At 35.2% G+C, this 17,795-nt stretch overlaps 1 pseudogene; it reads left to right on the top strand.

The window, feature by feature from the left end:
• Positions 1-920: 920 nt before the first annotated feature.
• On the top strand, positions 921-15,935 carry LOC107921582 (polygalacturonase At1g48100-like; annotated as a pseudogene).
• Positions 15,936-17,795: the final 1,860 nt, after the last annotated feature.

Genomic DNA, 17,795 nt, shown 5'->3' with positions numbered 1-17,795 from the left:
CCCCATGTTGTGTAAAATCCGCACTGAAAAAATAGAAAAAAGAAAATTAGAAATAGTGATTTCCCCATGTTGTGTAAAATCCGCACTAAAAAAATAGAAAAAATAAAATTTTCTCCTATCATATATAATGAACTGCTACTTCAGGTTCTCACAAAAGGGAATCTTTTCTTTCAATATTCACTCATTGTTCGTTAATAACCCTAGTGATTGTATCTACTTCTTTACATCCATCGCGCAATGCATGCAGTTATTAATAGACAGAAGAATCATGGTATGCACTTTCGTGTACTAGCTAAAGCTTTACGTATGTCTGGTGGAGATCATATTCGCGCTGGTACAGTAGTAGGTAAACTTGAAGGAGAAAGGGACATAACTTTGGGCTTTGTTGATTTACTACGTGATGATTTTATTGAAAAAGATCGAATTATGTATTAATTCATATTTTAATAATAATTATATTTAAAAATGATTAAATTAGTTATTATTTTTAATCTTATTAAAATTTAATAACAATAACAATAATCATCTACCTAAAAAAAATTCTGATAAGAGTATTCTAGTCATTTTTGTTTTTTTTCCTTATGCTATTGCAACATCATTCCATTCAACCAAACACAAGAATACTATTACAGTTCTATTCCATTCCATTCAACCAAACAATTGAATTACTGATTACAGCTTTATTTCATTACAACTCTATTTAATTACAGCTCTATTCAATTACAGTGAACCAAACGTACCATAGAAGTCTTCTAGCTTCTATGTTTAAGCACAATTTCAACTCAGTTAATATCCTACATAGTTCGAGATAGGCCCGTGGTAGGCTTTGACAAAGACGACGTTGTGGAAATACGAGTCAATGTGGAGATTTGTGGAATGAACCTTGCATTTTTTACCAAAACAAAGTTGATGTCTTGACGATGAAGAAGCGTCGTCCCAACAACGCGACCACCGACGTCACGACGAGAAGATTCACCATGTCCAGACGACGCGATGAAGAGCGTCTTGATGAGGCAACAACCATGTCACAACGTAGTAATGTGTCATGCAAGTTTCTCGATTTTCTTCTTCAAGTCAAATTCTGATTATTTGTCCCAGTCGAACTCTAATTAGTGTAGATTATTTTAATATTATTTGACCTACGAATTTAGCCTATAAATAGACAGTTTTTACTCTAGAAAGATTGAACCCATAACCCATTTAGGTATTAACTTTTACAAGCTTTTAGAGAATTTTGTGTTTACATTTAGATGATTCTTATTTCGGGTTGCGGGGTTTAGTTTTAAATTAATTTTTGTACTCTTCATTTTTTTCGTTATAGTGAAATTATCTTTACACGTGATTTTTTATCCTCTTTGGAGAGATTTTTCTATGTAAAATATTTGTGTTCGATCTTTTCAAATTTTTTATTATTTTACTTGTTCGTTACTTAATCAGGTTTATCCCTAACAAACTTGTATGAAAGCTTGGTCGATTTCCACATTCAACCCGTTCAAAGATGACAACAACAAGGTTCGACATTGAGAAGTTCAATGGCATCACAAATTTCAATCTGTTGCAAGTTCGGATGACGATAATACTGGTCTAGAACGGTCTGAAAAGGTTGTTACAGGGAAGAAGCCTACAGATATGGAACAGTCAGAATGGGAAGATCTTGATGAGAATATCCTATCCGTAATTCAATTGTGTCTCTTGAATAATGTATTGTAGGAGGTGTTGATGGAGAAAATGACATACACCCTGGGGAAAAAGTTAGAAACCCTTTACGCGACAAAGTCTCTAGCTAACCGATTGTTGTTGAAACATCGGCTATACATGTTTCGCATGAATGAATGTGAGCACCTTAGAGCTCACATCAGTCAATTTATTACTCTTTTGAATGATTTAAAGAATGTTGAGGTTTAGATTGATGATGAAGATCAAACTATTCTATTATTGTGCTATTTACCCCCTTCATACTAGTCTTTCAAGGAAACCCTGATTTATGGAAGAAATAATCTCTCATTCGAGGATGTAAAGGGTCTTTTTTGAAGCAAAGGAAAACTTGACAATGAGTTTGGTTTGAATAGTAAGTCAGATGGGCAAGCCTCGATTTTGGTAACATCAAGGAAGCGAGACAAGAGATGTTGCTATTGTAAGAAGTTAGGTCACGTCAAGGCAAATTGTTACAAATTGCGAAATAAAAGGGCTATTGAGAGCAACGAGGAAGATTTAGTTGGTGCTAATTTAGCCAATGATAAGGGTGATGATTTCTTTTTGGTGTAAACAAGCGAAAGCTTTGAGCTTACGTCCAAGTGTATCTAGGATCCAGGGTGTTCTTTCCACATGTGTCCCAACAAGGACTGGTTCTCCACATACAGTTCAATTGAAAGTGGAGTTGTGTGTACGGGAAATGGTTCACTAAGTAAGGTAATCGGTATTGGTACTGCTTAGATCAGGATGTACGACGTGGAAATTAGGACACTACAAACATCAGGTATGTACCTGATTTAAAGAGAAATCTCACCTCCTTGGAAAATTTAAACTCGAAGGGTTGTAGAATTAACATCGAGTCAAATAGAATTAAAGTATCTCGTGGGGCTCTTGTTTTGATGAAAGGTAAAAGGATTGATAGTCTTTATGTTTTGGAAGGATCAATGGTTACCAGTGAAACAGGACGTCCCTTATCTATTAGAGAGTCTAAGTCGTCTCGTTTGAAGCGGAGACAACTTGGTCATATGAGGGAAAAATGTATGATAGTTTCGTATAAGAGAGGTTCTCTTTTGGATGTAGGTTTTGAAAAGATAGGGCATTGTATTCATGAAAATTAGACCTAGGTCAGTTTTTATTTGGTAGTGTACAAGTCAAAGACTAGAAGTCTTCCAGCTTCCATGTTTAAGCACAGTTTCGACTCAGTTAATATCCTGCGTAGTTCGAGATAGCTCGTGGTAGGCTTTGACAAAGACGGCATTGTGGAAATACGAGTCAACTTGAAGATTTGTGGAATGCGCCTTGCATTTTTTGACCAAAAAAAGTTGATGTCCTGACGATGAAGAAACGTCGTCCCGACAACGCGACCACCGACGTCACGACGAGAAGATTCACTACGTCCGGACGATGTGATGTAGGGCGCCTTGATGAGGCAATAGCCATGTCACAATGTAGCAATGTGTCATGCAAGTTTCTCGATTTTCTTCTTCAAGTCAAATTCTGATTATTTGTCCCAGTCGAACTCTGATTAGTGTAGGTTATTTTAATATTATTTGACCTACGAATTTAGCCTATAAATAGACATTTTTTACCCTATAAAGATTGAACCCATTACCCATTTAGGTATTAACTTTTACAAATTTTTAGACTATTTTGTGTTTACGTTTAGAGGATTCTTATTTCGGGTTGCGGGGTTTAGTTTTATCTTCATTTTTGTACTCTTCATTTTTTTTGTTATAGTGAAATTATCTTTACACGTGATTTTTTATCCTCTTCGGAGAGATTTTTCTATGTAAAATATTTGTGTTTGATCTTTTTAAATTCTTTGTTATTTTACTTGTTCGTTACTTAATCATGTTTATCCCTAACATATTAATTACATGAAGTAAAATTATATTGTATATTAAATATGTAAAAATGTTTCAATTATGATTTGATTTATTATTATTATTATATCTGAATTGTTAAATAAGTTAATATAGTTTAATCATATTGAACTATTCAATTATGGAATATTATTGGACACTAATTACAATAATTAAAATATAATATTTAGAAAATTAAATAAAAAATTAAATGTGTAAACTCACATGCAATGCATGTGACATTAAAACTATTTATTATTAAGGGCATGTTTGAAAAGTGACCTAATAATTGAATTTTAGTGTAATTATGCACATGTGGCATGTTTAAGTAATCACTGTAATTAGTGGATTCTATTGAACTAGATGTAATTGGAGCACCCCAATTACACTTTCTAATTATTAGGGGGTGTGAATTGGAATAATTATCGCGAGTAATTACAAATAATTACATTCAAATCTAGTTATTCTATGGCTTTACAAACATGTTCATACATTTAAAAACTTATTTTTATACAATAATAATAACATTCTAATTTTATGATATATATTAAATATAATTACATATTATTTTACAAACTTCATTTAAATAACTTAAAACTTTTATTAATGATATAATTTTTTACACAATTTAACCTACTAAATAATTGATTAAATTATGTAATATTTATTATTAATTATTTATAGTTGGAAAATAATCAATAGACGATAATAATGGGTATATGTCTAATGTTAGAGAGTAACTTAACAAATATGGAATGCTAGATAAAATTGCTTAGATGTCTATTTCTCTTGTTAATCCATACTATAATTACGTGTGTGATTGAGTTGGTCTCACCAACTTAGTGAATGAAATTACTAAAACAACCTTACATAATTTAAATAAGTTGTATTATTACAAGAATACTTTTGTTTTTTTTTTATTTTAAAAACAATAAAAAAGTAATATAAATGTTGATATTTGAACTCATGCCACTAACATTTATAAAAAAAAAATTTTAACAGGTCAACCAAAACTTTCCTTTAATATTTTTATACATTTCAACATTATTACACAAATTATTTCTCCTATATTGTTTATATATTTATATTATTATTTAAGTGTATGACTAAGTTGGTGTTACGAGTATATTCTTCAATATAGAAAATATATAAATATTAATAAAAATTGTAATATTTTTGAGGTAAAAGAATTCATACCACGACGAGGTCGAGGCATAAACAATACACAAATTTCATAATTCTTTTGTAAAATTCATTTTAGCTATGTCTAGAAATTCAAACCAATTATTTAGTTAGTTAGGCTTGTGTCTCAATAGTTGTTTTAGCTTTGTTTTGGAGCCCTCTCCTTATTTAAACATCAAACATTCTCTCCGTTTTTCACATTGAAAGATACTAAAAGACAAAAAAAAGAAAGGAAAATAACATGAGTTGTATTAACTTGAAAAGGCTTACATTTATGTTTGTGATTGCTTGTGTAGTGTGGTGTTCAAGTATTGGAACGTGCATTGCTAGAAAAGGCAATTACCAAAAGGGAAGATCAAAGTGGAATCCTCCTCATAAAACTACTCCTAAGCCCAAAGCTCCTACACATTCAATTCCCCCGCCCTTCCATCAGCCTAAAGTCTTTGACGTGCGATGGCAGAACTGACGATACCAAGGTGATGATAGCTTCTTCACTGTTGCATAACAAGCCTTTGAATTGTTTGCTTAAAAACTCATGCCATTCAACTCTAATCTAATGCAACACAGGCATTCCAAGATGCATGGTCAGATGCATGTAAAGTGGAGGGATCAACGGTTCTCGTTCCGTCCAAATTCACGTTCCTTGTAGGACTCGTTTCATTCTCTGGTGCTAATTGTCAACCAAACATTGTATTTCAGGGAAAAACATTTGAAGTATATAAATAATAATGGCAGCTTGATGATCTGCTTGCTAGCTGCTGCACTTACATAAATATACAGCAGTAAAGAGTCGATTTGCTGACTTTTGTTTTCAGGTGGATGGTATAATTATTGCTCCCACTTACTTTCAATGTTGGGGCAATGGTTCTTTACCATGGCTTGAATTCACATATCTTAGAGGCGGTGTAACAGTTCAGGGAAGAGGTATCCTTGATGGAAGAGGCTCAAGGTGGTGGAAAGATGATGGAAAAGAACCCAAAATTCCATTAAACACTTTATTTCAACAAATCTCACCAATACAGGTAATTACCTACTTTAGTTTCCACTGACCCCTAAGGTTGATTATTTTGTTTTTTTTGTAACTAATCATATTTCTATTTTAAATTCGGGTGATAGGACAGAAATGAATTCGGTGGAAACATGCCAAGAAAAAAACCAATTGTAAGGACTACCTCAAAAAACCATGAAAAACCAAACTTTTTCCGTGACTATGCATGGGATGCAATCTTATGATGTTTTATCTGTCTTGCTGTGGCACAGGCACTAAGGCTTAATGCGAGCACCAATGTGGCAGTGAAGGGCATAACGATTCGAAACAGTCCTCAATTCCATCTCAAGTTCAATCATTGCAAGCGAGTTGTGGTGCACGATATGACTGCCGACTCTCTTGGGGACAGTCCTAACACAAATGGGATCCACCTACACAACTGTCAAGATGTGCTAATCCATTACAGTAATCTTTCATGTGGTAACTATTTCAACTCTATCTTGCTAGTAAATAAACAAAACGAGGTAAGACCTTAAGTAGGAAATAAATACTTAAATCGAATTAATCAGATCTGAAGTGAAGTAATTGTTGCAGGTGATGACTGCATTTCCATACAATCACGATCCTCAAATGTGTTGAAGTTTGGTTAGCATGTAACAAAGTAGTCAAGTAGACCATGAAGATCGGCCATGCAGGAGCTGCTGAAGTTAATGCAACTGTTCATTTTTGTTCATTTTGTAAGCTTAGGATGATGTAATATAATCTAGTTTATTTTGAACTATGTTAGGTTAATGATTGATGTAATTTGATAGTGAATGAACTGTTAATTCAGCTTTGTCTATGTGTACAAGCTTTGTTTTTCAAGTTTCAATGTATTAATGGTAGTAGGTGTTGATTAGGTGACCACTTACTATTTTTTGACAAGCTTAGTGCTTGGTTTATGTATTGGTATTATGCCATTGTTCAAAGTTGAATGAAATCAGTTTGTGTTCTTCCACATACTCTCCATTTTATCTTGTTTTTGTTCTTTCTTTTATTTTTCAAATTCAGTTGTTTCTTCCGCAAGCATCGAGCCTTGTTGCAAAAGCCACAAGCTATTTTTTTTCTTTCATTTGTTCTTTACACCAACAATTAGTATCTAGAGCTTTAATCTTAAGGGACCTGTTATACAAAACAATGTCCTCATCAAGCTTCTCACCAGCTGTACCACTAGTCTTCAATAGAGAAGGCTATCACATATGGATGGTCAAAATGAAAACCTATCTACAGCCATTCAATCTGTGGGAGGTGGTCAACTTAGATGTTGAACCAGAGCCACTCAAAGCCAATCCAACAGTGGCTCAGTCAGGTAGCATGCTGATGAAAGGACCAAAAGGCACAAGGCCATGTCTTGCATCCAAAACTCAATGTCAAATGTCATCTTTACAAGGATCATGGCCCGTGAGACACTAAAATAGGCCTGGGAAAAATTAAAAGAGGAGTTTCAAGGGACAGAGAGGACAAGGCAGCAACAATTGTTAAATTTAAGAAGGGACTTCGAGAATTTGAAAATAAAGGAAGAAGAAAATGTCAAACAGTACTCAAACAGGATTATGGTTGTGGTAAACAGCATAAGGCTCCTTGGTGAGCAGTTCAATGAAGCAAGGATAGTGGAGAAGGTGATTTCAACCTTACCTGAAAGGTATGAGGTAAAAATTTCATCCCTTGAAGATTCAAGGGACCTGACCAGCATCTCACTGACAGAGCTGATCAATGCTCTCTATGCACAAGAGTAGAGAAGAGTTAGCAGATTGGTGGAGCACCAAGAAGGTGCCTTTCAAGAAAAAACCAAACCTACCTCGAGTAATACTGCCTACAAAGGTAAAAAGACTTGGAAAGGCAAACCAAAGTTTGATGCTGCAAAAGGAAGGGACCAACCCTGCAGGCATTGCAAAAGACCTGGTCATTTAGAAGTAAATTGCTGGTTTAGACCAAGATGGGGCATGTTGAAAAGGTCTACAAAAAGAAGGGCAAGCCAAGGCAGAACCAACCCCAGTAGCCAAAGGCTGAGGCTCGAGTAGCAAAAGAAGGTAGTGACCATGAGGAGTAAGTTTTTGTTGTGTCATGCTCAGTTGCTCAGAAGAAGCTTACAAAATGGCTGGCTCTTGGATAGTGGTTGCACAAACCACATGACACCATATGCTGCTATTTTCAAGTCCTTAGACAGAAGCTGCAGAACCAAAGTTAAGATTGGTAATGGTCATTTTATAAAGGCAGAAGGTAAAAGAGATGTGTTGATATGCACTCCTACAGGTAACAAGCTCATTTCGAATGTGTTGTTTGTACCTGAAATTGATAGCAACCTGCTTAGAATAACTCAGTTGCTAGAGAAAGGGTATTTTGTAGTGTTCAAGGGTAAGGAGTGCCAAATCAGTGGTCCAAGTGGATCCAAGCTCATGGCAGTCACTATGGCTGATAAGAGCTTTGTTGTTGATTGGACAAATGAATTAGACACTGCCTATACAGCCACAACTGATGAATCCAAGCTTTGGCATCAAAGACTTGGTCATGCTAACTACAGATTAATGGATCAACTATCCAGAGAAGACTTGGCTGAAAACTTCATTGGTTCAGTTGAAAAATAGAAAGTTTGTGAAGTATGCTAGCTAGGAAAGCAAGCTAGGCTCACATTTCCTTCAAATCAAGCCTGGAGAGCCTCTAAAAGGCTGCAGCTTGTGACACCCCTAATTTGACCCTAGTCGGGAAGTGGTTTCGGGACCGCTAAACCGAGTTGCAGAAATAATTGAATATAATATTTTATGTCTAAAATATGTGATCATGCATGTGTGAAATTTGAATGCTTTGATTTTTGTCAATTTGAATGTGTTTCTAAATAAAAAGGACTTATGTGAGAAGCTTTGAATATATGTGTGGCTTATTTTAAGTGATTAATTATTGAATGATGCAAATAAGTGGGTTTGCATGCCAATTTGCCACTTTTAATGCTAGTGGCCGGCCAAGCTCATAAGTATGGGCATTATATGCATGGTTTAATATTATTATATTTATTAGTGGTGAGAAATATGTAATAAAAAAATGTATTAAATGAATTAAAGATGAATAAAAGAGTATGGGTAATAAAAATAATGTGTTAGTGGGAGGAGAAACCAAAGTTGGTTTATTCCTCCATTGCCGTAGCTAGGAAAGGGTGGAGAAGAAATTTCCTTTTGTTGTTAAAATTTTCGGCTAAGGAGATTGCTAGATTAAGGTATGTACAATGCTACTCTTGGAAATTCATGCATAAATTGAACGGTTAGTTTGAATTCTACCTATTTCATGGTTCAAATTTTTGTTATTTTGGAATATTGAAATTCGGCCAAGGAGCTTGAAATTCTTAGTAGTTGTTTTGATGTCATTAGCATGGAAATTTATGTTGGATGTGTTGAATTTGCTAGTTGTTTTGGCTTGGAATTTAAGGTTTAGTGTTTGATTATGTGATTGCCCATATGTGTGATAGCCGAACATAGACTTTGTTTAAAGTCTTGGTCAAAGGCCGGTTAAGTGTTTTGGAAATGATTAAGCTAGGTGTTTGATCTTTTTGGTTCGGCATAGTACATAAAATGTTGCTAGATGGAGAAAAAATTCGGCCAGCAAGAGGTGTGCTAAGGCCGAATATAATTTTGTATATTAATGAGTAATGCATGTGTTGAATTGATGGAATGGAGAGGATGTTTTAATAGTGCATATATGTGTATTAGCCAAGTTTTGAACTTGAAACAAAATGGTATTTGGTCAATACAGGTGACCATACTTGTAGAATGTATTAAGTATGCAATCGGCCTCAACATAGACATGCATGTTCGGCCACACGAATGAATGCATAGATTGATGTTGTACATTTGGCTATAGGTAAGCATAATGATGATCCTATCTTGACTTAGACAATCGGCTCAAGGAGAATTTGTTAAGTGCTTAGTTAATTGATATTAGGTTAATGATGTGTGTATTTGGTCCTAAAGGTGCACATGAGGAAATGTTTGATTAATTGTACTAAATTGCTTAATGTGATTAAAAATGCGTATGATCATTTTGTATTTGAGCTAAAGGTGGCCATATGACCTATCAAATTCATTGTCATATTCGGCCATAAGCTAGCATAATGAGACTTTAATAAGTTAAATTTGTTTGAATTAGCTCAAGAGCTTAGAGGACCAAAGTTGGATAAAGGAAATGAAAAAGTGATCGAATAGCCGCCGAAATCGTTCAACAACATCCGAGGTAAGTTTTAAGTGATTAAACGTTGAGTAAATTCAATTATAATAGGACATGATGAGTTGATTTAATAAGATATGATGTGGCCATGATATGTTCTAAGCTCAAATGGTAAGTTCTTAAGTGTTTGAGCTTGGGAATTTAAGGGTAATTTGAAATAGTCTGCTTAGGACAGCAGCAGTAACGTGACTTTAGAAAATCACCATAAATTTATGGATTTGAATTAGAGGCTGAATGAGACATGAAATTAAATATTAATGAGTCTAGTTTCTTATAAAAGAAACCGTGTAAGCAAAGGAATTTCCGATAATGAGATACTTAAAGTTGTGTGAGACAGCGCAGAATGACACTGTAATCCTCTGTTCTGCTTTTAGAAAATCATTATAAATTGTAAAAAAATGGTTATAAGATAAAATTTATATGCTTAGACTCCTTAATGAGTCTAGTTTCAAATGAAATCAAATACAACACATTTTGAATTCTGTAAAATGAGAAATTTGATTCGTAGTGAAGAGTGGTCAGATTAGTCAAACAGTGAAACAGGGGAAACTTTAAGAAAAATCTGGTATTGATTGGCCAAACCTAAAATTCTGGAAATTTTATGGATGGAAGATATACGAGTCTATATTCAGGTAAAATTAACGGAAAGTGATTTGGAGTTTTTTAGCTCCAGTTATAAATAATTTAGTGACTATTGCTCAGGAAAAACAGCTTGTGCTGAATTTGAGATTGTGTTGTAAACCTTGATAAACTTGTTTTAGTTGCTCATAAGCTATTGATTAAAGCCATACGTGAATTCTAAATTGTGATATTGGAAAATGATAGATGTAGATTCAGCCAAGACAGTGTGTATACGTGAAAGTATATGTGGTATGTGAAGTATATTTGGATAATTGTGATGTGAATACATGAAAATCTATATTTTGATTTAGGATTCTATGTGATGGATGTGAACATGCATATATGAGATAAGGCCTATTGGCCGTTGTGATGAATGTGAAAGTGTATATATGTGATAAGGCCTAATGGCCGATGTGATGAATGTGAAAGTGTTTATATGTGATAAGGCCTAATGGCCGATGTGATGAATGTGAAAGTGTATATATGTGATAAGGCCTAATAGCCGATGTGATGAATGTGAAAGTGTATATATATGTGATAAGGCCTAATGGCCGATGTGATGAATGTGAAAGTGTATATATATGTGATAAGGCCTAATGGCCGATGTGATGAATGTGAAAGTGTATATATGTGATAAGGCCTAATGGCCGATGTGATGAATGTGAAAGTGTATATATGTGATAAGGCCTAATGGCCGATGTGATGAATGTGAAAGTGTATATATGTGATAAGGCCTAATGGCCGATGTGATGAATGTGAAAATGTATATATGTGATAAGGCCTAATGGCCGATGTGATGAATGTGAAAGTGTATATATGTGACAGGGCCGAGTGGCCAACGTGATGGATGTGAAAGTGTATAAATGTGATAAGTCCCGAAGGGCATTTGTGTCAGTACTATATCCGGGTTAAAACCCCGCAGGCTTTATGCGAGAATATTATCACTGATTAATGTCCGTAAGCTTCGTGCTCGTACTATATCCGAGCTCTAAAGACCCGATGACTACGTGTGGGGATTTTGTCCGGGTAAGACCCGATAACTTCGTGTGGAGATTATGTCCGGGTAAGACTTCGTAATAAGAATTGCTTATAAATATATTCAATGCGAAAGGTTAAACAGGTATGTACTCCAAGTTTATATGTGAGCTTGATTTGCACTAAATCATAAGGTAGTTATGTAATGCATACGAGAGCAATCTATGAGACTATTCCTATGATTATGTGACATCGGATCAGTGTGAGAGGTTATGTGAAATCATATGATATATCTATGTCACATGAGCTCACTTTTATGTGAAAGTTTATCTGCCTATTGTATATGATGAGATGTGCATATTCGGTAAAGGGATGGTATGCCCGAAGGAAGAGTGAAATAAAAATACGAACAACTATGTTATAATTTGATTGTTATCTGTTGACACTGCTTAAAACTTACTAAGCATTGTAATGCTTACTCCGTTTTCTCTGTTTCCTCTGTTTTATAGATCTCATTGCGAAGCTACAGGCTCGGGGATCGTCAGCAACTAGTCACACTATCACTATCCACTGCTTGTTACTGTTATGTTTAGAACTATTTTATGGCATGTATAGAATAGACTAGTGGCGGAAGAATATTTTTGGTTAATGTATATAAGCCATGCGAAAATGGCATCTTTTGAATGTTTACTTAGTGAAGTTTAAATTTTATCTCTGGCTGTGCTTAGTACTTATTTAAATGAATGATCTTTATTTCAAGAAAAAGTTTAAAATTCTACTGTTCTGACATAAGTTACAAGTCCGGTAATGCCCCTTACCTATTCTGGCGACGGTTACGGGATAGGGGTGTTACACAGCTCGTGCACACTGATGTGTGTGGCCCTATGAAGACTAAGTCACTGAATGGAAGCAGGTACTTCATTCTGTCTATTGATGATTTTTCAAGATTTTGTTGGACTTATTTTTTGAAACAGAAATCAGAGGTAGGCTCAGTGTTTTCAAAGTTCAAGATTACTATTGAAACTGAAACAAGTTGCAAGCTCAAGACCATAAGGTCTGACAATGGGACTGAGTACACCTCAGTTCAGTTCCAGGCCCTTTGTGATGAGGCAGGCATCAAACACCAGCTCACCAACACATATACTCCTCAACAAAATGGTGTAAGTGAGAGGACGAACAAGAGTTTGATGGAAATGACTAGATGCCTACTGTTTGAGAAGAATTTTCCTAAAACCTTGTGGGCTGAGGTAGTTAACACTGCTGTGTACATCCAAAATAAGCTTCCTACCAAGGCCTTGGATCACAAAACTCCTTTTAAGGCCTGGTTTGGATTCAAACCATCATTGGCTCACCTAAAGGTCTTTGGTTGTATCTGCTATGCACATGTGCTTGCTGTTAAAAGGGATAAGCTGGCTAAAAGAGCTCGACTTGGTATTTTTGTTGGCTACAGCACAGTGAAAAAAGGGCTATAAGATCTTGGATCCTTCAACAAGCAAAGTGTCTGTAAGCAGAGATGTAGTGTTTGATGAGAAGTCATGCTGGAATTTGGAAAAGAATGAGCCACAGGCAGTGTCTGAAGACCTAGTAACAGACCAAACTGAGCCAGATCAAAATGGTCTTGAAATGGACATTAATGATGAAGCAGTCAGGGGTACTAAAACATTGGCTAAGATTTATGAAAGAGCTCAAGTAGCCATAGCTGAACCAAGCTATTTTAAAGAGGCTGAAGCTCAGCAAGGGTGGAAGCAAGCAATGGCTGATGAAATCAGCATGATTGAGAAGAATCAGACTTGGGAACTGGTTGAAAGACCAGCCAAAAGGAAGATCATTGGGGTGAAATGAGTCTATCGAGCCAAGTACAATGCTGATAGGAGCTTGAATAAGCTAAAATCAAGGCTGGTTGTTAAGGGGTTTAGCCAGAAGTATGGTCTGGATTACCTGGAGACCTTTGCACCAGTGGCCAGGCTAGACACCATCAGATTGCTGATTGCCTTAGCAGCACAAATGCAGTTCAAAATCCACCAACTCGATGTGAAGTCAGCCTTCCTCAATGGATTTCTTGATGAAGAAATCTATGTTGAACAACCACAGGGCTTTGAAGTAGCCGGTAAAGAACATTTGGTCTACAAACTGAAGAAAGCCTTGTGTGGCTTGAAATAGGCTCCAAGGGCCTTCTATAGCAGGATCGATAGCTACCTGGTTAGTTTGGGATTTGAAAGAAGCAAGAGTGAGCCAACTTTGTATGTCAAGAAGGAAGGTGCACAAACTCAGCTCATTGTATCTCTGTATGTTGATGACCTCGTAGTGACAGGAGCAGACCAAACAATGCTGACTATTTCAAAACCAAAATGCAGTAGATGTTTGAGATGTTTGATCTAGGAAGGATGAACTATTTCCTTGGCATGGAAGTGACACAAACACACCATGGGATATTCCTAAGTCAGAGAGCTTTTGCTTCCAAGATTCTGACCAAGTTCTCAATGCAAAATAGCAAAGCAACAAATACTCTAGTTGCTGTTGGAGAAAAGCTATCGAGCCATGGTGATTTTGAAAGGGTTTGTGAAATAACCTATAGAATTTTAGTTGGTTGTTTGTTGTATTTAACAGCCACTAGACCTGAGATTCTCTTAAAGGTTCCTGTATTGCAGCAATGAGAAGCATCTTCAAGCTGGAAAAAGAGTGCTCAGGTATGTCAAGGGTACATTGAGCCATGGCTTGATGTACAGCAAAGCTAAAAGCCTGAAGTTGGTTGGCTATACTGGCAGTGACTGGGCTGGTTCGATGGATGAGATGAAAAGCACCTCTAGGTATGCTTTCAATCTTGGTTTAGCCATGTTCTGTTGGAGCTCAAAAAAGCAAACACTAGTTGCTCAATCCACTGCTGAAGCCAAATATGTTGCAGCAGCAAGTGGTGTCAACCAAGCCATTTGGCTAAAAAAAATTATGGCTGACTTGAATGTACAACAAAGGGAAGCAACAAATATCTTTTGTGACAATCAATCTGCTATTGCAATTGCCAAAAATCCAGTTTTCCATGGAAGAACAAAACATTTCAGCATTAAACTCTATGTTGTTAGAGAAATGGAACAAGCTCAAGAAGTGAAACTAGTTCATTGCAATTTAGAGGATCAATTTGCTGACATTTTAACCAAGCCTCTTTGTGTAACAAGATTTGAGCATTTGAGTAAAAGACTAGGAGTTTGTAACATGCTAACCAAGGAGGAGTGTTGAAGTTTGGTTAGCATGTAACAAAGCAGTCAAGCAGACCATGAAGATCGGGCCATGCATGAGCTGCTGAAGTTAATGCAGCTGTTCATTTTTGTTCATTTTGTAAGCTTAGGATGATGTATATAATCTAGTTAATTTTGAACTATGTTAGGTTAATGATTGATGTAATTTAATAGTGAATGAGCTGTTAACTCAGCTTTGTCTATGTGTACAAGCTTTGTTTTTCAAGTTTCAATGTATTAGTGGTAGTAGGTGTTGATTAGGTGACCACTTACTATTTTTTGACAAGCTTAGTGCTTAGTTTCTGTATTGGTATTACGCCATTGTTCAAAGTTGAATGAAATCAGTTTGTTTTCTTCCACATACTCTCCATTTTATCTTGTTTTTTTTCTTTCTTTTATTTTTCAAATTCAGTTGTTTCTTCCGCAAGTATCGAGCCTTGTTGCAGAAGCCACAAGCTATTTTTTGTCTTTCATTTGTTCTTTACACCAACAAAATGTATCCATTTTCAATGTAAGCTGTGGACCAGGGCATGGAATCGACATTGGAGGCTTGGGAAGGAATTACATCTGCAAAGCCCGTGTATCGAACATCACTATCCGGGATATAGTTATGCATAACACAACGAATGGTGACTGAATAAAGACATGGCAGGTAATATGTTACGGAAGGCTTCTAGTATGACTGCTTGACATTCTTAGTAACTTTTCTGATATTATATTTGCATGCAAGGTGGACGCAGTTCGGTTCAGGGTGTTGTGTTCTCAAACATACAAGTATTTGAGGTAGTTCGTCCAATTGTGATAAATAAATTCTACTGTGGCGAAAAACACAAAACGGAATGCAGAAACCAAACAACAGCCGTGGCTCTATCAGGAATCACCTTTGAAAAAATAAGAGGAACATATAAAGATAAAGCTATGGACATAGGTTGCAGCAATAATGTTCCATGTAGGGGTATAACATTATCGGCCATTGAGTTAACCCCAGTGCCCAATGAACGAACCCGTACGGATGATACATTCTATTGGCAAGCTTTTGTTGAATTTACCGCCCCTACGGTGCCACCAATCGGGTGTTTAAAGACTGACAAGCCATTAAATAATAGAGCCCAATCTAATCGTGATATGTGCTGATTGCTGAGCTTAGTGTGGGTGACGTGACCTATGCTTCTCACTCAGCTCTTTCGCACCATTGGTTTATTAGGTACCAAGTGTATATTTATTTACATTCTACTTTCATAGGATGGGATTATTGTACTAGAGTCAATACTGGCTTGTTTGTTAAACCATATATATTAATACAAATTTGTGACATATTATACAAATGTATTTGTTATCCACTACATGTGCAATACATCAATACATAATATATTTCTTTTCTTCTTCTGGTGTAACTATCAATTCACAAATCCAGTATTTGTTGAGATGTGGAAAGAAAATTTGAAAGAGATTATAATAGAAAAGGTACAAGCTAGGAAAAAAAACAAAACAACAAAATAAAATTATATATATTATGAGTAGGGGCATCACTACATCTACATATAGATGAATGAGAATTGTTCCTACTCAATTTCAAAAGATTGGGTCTTTTTAGTAAAAGAATGAAATGAAAGACTTGCCAATTATACCATCATTTTTACTCTACTACAGTCCTTAAAGTTTTCTCTTCTAATAGCCTTTTAACCATGACCAGTGGTTCTCAAAAAAATATGAAAACCTACTTGTCTGCAACTCGATATTTGCTAGTCTAATGAAGCAAAGCTTCATTGTTTCCTTTTATTGTGCTAGTCTTTTAACATAGAACTTGATGAAATCAGTCAAAATCTGCAAGAACAGGAAGTATTGCTATGAGTGGTGCTCTCTACTTTTGTTATTGTGAAAGAAGAATGATGAACACAATGCAATTATTTATACAGTTTGATTTCTTTACATTTAAAGGACTTTACTAGGGAGAGAATTCACTATATTTCAATGTCGTACAAATAATGATTTAAGTCCTATCACGCACTGGTATAGCAACCTTAGTTTTGCAATTAAGATTTAGATCAGTCTCTTATAATTTTCCCCCTAAAAACTTAATGTGTAAACCAAGCGGTTCACTTGTTTACTTACAAAATGCACATCTAAAAAATAAATTCCTAATAAATAGAATAAGTGTTAAAATTCTCCACACTCTTTTACTTACACAAGCTTTTCAATATGTAATAGTTTAAAGCTAGTTAAGATAAAGATCAACTACAATGAAAGCCCAATAAAAATAGAAACACAATTATCAATAAGAATATATTCATTAAGTCTAGGATAAGTCATGAATCTTTAAGATTTGTTTCCATGTTGTCCAACCCAATCTCCTTAAATCAGGAATTCTTGTTACTTGATTTACTTTGATTTGATTCAATTTGATCCAATCTTTAAGGATTTGTTGGTTCATAAGATCAATCTTCAAATATGGGTCAACACATGCCCATAATATCATCTAGGTCCGTTGGGATCTAGCACCCTTAGTGTAGTGATATCGTTAAATGTACTTGTAATTTTTTAAACAATTTGGTTTAATAATATTTCATTATGCACATTAATATATTTTATATAATATCCTCAACAATTTTTTCACACAAAGAAAAATACAAATTTTAGCTCAATAGTTTTCTAGCATTTAACTAATATTAAGTTGCATTATGCAGTAGAATCATAATGGAAGAAGACAACTTATATTAGTAGGAAATCTAAATGGTTCATAGTTTAATCAAAATTGAAAAAATCAATTAAAAGACTATTACGTCGTCTATCAAGTCCAATTAGAGAGATACTTTGTCTTGCATATCGAAGTGGATAATCCTAGAAGATAGAGACATAAATGTGATTTTCTGGACTGATAGTACATCAGACATGACGTAAATAGAATAAACCCTAAATTCACTATGTATTTTTTTTTCACTTGTAATATTCATAGTGTGACTTACCTCAATCCTAAGTAAGTGGTAAACTATGTGT

This window comes from Gossypium hirsutum, chromosome D01, assembly GCF_007990345.1.
Source record: "Gossypium hirsutum isolate 1008001.06 chromosome D01, Gossypium_hirsutum_v2.1, whole genome shotgun sequence".
Classification (NCBI taxonomy): Eukaryota; Viridiplantae; Streptophyta; class Magnoliopsida; order Malvales; family Malvaceae; genus Gossypium; species Gossypium hirsutum.
The sequence above is the reverse complement of the archived record's forward strand: the minus strand, read 5'-3'. Positions and strand labels throughout refer to the sequence as shown.